We start from the raw sequence: 1,731 nt of genomic DNA on the forward strand, positions 1-1,731 counted from the left end.
TGTAGCCTGAGATGGACCCCCACAACAGAGTGGTAAGGGGACTGTTCTGTAGCCTGAGATGGACCCCCACAACAGAGTGGTAAGGGGACTGCTATGTAGCCCTAGACATGGGCTCACAGCATCAAAATGACTACCAGTACCCAGCCCAAACCCTCTACAAACACTGATGAGTAAAGACTATCACAGGGCAAGGGGTAGGATCTTATCCTACAGGTGAGCTGTGCTCTGTGCTCATCAGGGAAGGCCAGAGGAAAACCATGAGCTGATCCAGGGTGTAGTCTATTGGTAGGGTTCCAGTACAGCTGCACAGACACACACACACAGACACACACACACACACACATACACAAAGAGAGACACCCAAACCCCTACCTATAACTGCACCACATTTCAGAAAAGTTCTGGAAACCCAGGTATGGGGCTGGTTCCAAGACACTTCATATGGACAGTGACTACTCAGAACACAGAGTAACACAGAGAGCACAGATGGAGGCGCTCCTGCTCCGTGTCCTGATGCCAAAGCAAGCCCCTGGGTGTGACCTGCCAGCTTGACGTCCTGACATCACAGCAAGTGCCTCAGTGTAACCAGCAAAGCCTGGGGACCCCAACAATCGACAGTGGGGACCAAAAAGGCACCGAAGGGCTCTAAAAGCCAAAGCGCCCGGCTCTCAGGAGACACTGTCTCTAACATACTTCAACTCAACACACAGGAGCCACGAACTATCAAGGCCCCTTTCAGTGACCACATCTGCCATGGGACCTCCTGCCTCGGGCTTGGCTCTGACTAGTGACTGTGGAGTGTCTGGCACCCTAGGTGACCTGCGATCAGTACAACCGAGGCCATAACCAGCCTGTCACTCTCCAGGGGTATCTTGTGCAGAGCAAGCCCAACCCCTACTCACCATCCTTTCTCCATAACAAAATGTCAACATGGTGGCTTGCTGTGCGCAGGTGATTCAGACTTGTGACCGGCTTGGACCACCGCTACCCAACGACCACGTGTGAACTCTCCCTCTGAATAATGTGGCCTGACTTAGAACTAGACTGCCAGGTTACCAGGTTCCTTTGCTGAGTCCTTCCCTATCCCTGGTGAGTGGACAATAAACCGTGCACATTCGAAAAAGACACCTGACCAACCGCTTGCCTGTGTCAGACAATACAGCAAGTAGAATTGCTGAGGGAGATCACAGCTGATCATGGGTTAAAGGAAGAAACACGTGGAATGCCCGGCCAACCTGAGCATCCTCATTCTGCAGAACCAAATCCAACCAAGTCCACAGCTCCTATGGTATCTCCCTCACAGAAACCAAGAAGCAACCAAAACCAAAGGCAACAAGAACAACAAAAATAGGCCCCCGACAGAGTAAAAGGCTCTCAGCAAAGACCAAGCTGGCCAAGAGTCTTGGTTAGGAACATCAGGCAGTGTTACTAAGCTGCCTACTAATACAGAGGGGAGCCCAGACTGAAGAACTAAAGGCACCATGAGAAAAGCGACATGGTTTGGGACAGGGCTTAGTTTATTTATTTGGGTGGTTGGCTTTTTGAAGCAGGATCTCACTAACTCCAGCTATCCTAGAACTTACAGAGATCCACCTGCCTCTGCTTCCTGAGTGCTGAGATTAAAGGTGTCTGCTACCAAACCCCGAAGAAGAAGAAGAAGAAGAAGAAGAAGAAGAAGGAGGAGGAGGAGGAGGAGGAGGAGGAGGAGGAGGAGGGAGGAAGAGGGGGAGG

At 51.3% G+C, this 1,731-nt stretch overlaps 1 protein-coding gene across 4 annotated transcripts in view; it reads right to left on the reverse strand.

The window, feature by feature from the left end:
• Zcchc14 (zinc finger CCHC-type containing 14) overlaps window positions 1–1,731 on the reverse strand; it is a 50,587-nt gene that overhangs the window by 37,563 nt on the left and 11,293 nt on the right. The gene's annotated exons all lie outside the window — the stretch shown is intronic.

This window comes from Mus caroli, chromosome 8 (genome assembly GCF_900094665.2).
Source record: "Mus caroli chromosome 8, CAROLI_EIJ_v1.1, whole genome shotgun sequence".
In the NCBI taxonomy this organism is placed as follows: Eukaryota; Metazoa; Chordata; class Mammalia; order Rodentia; family Muridae; genus Mus; species Mus caroli.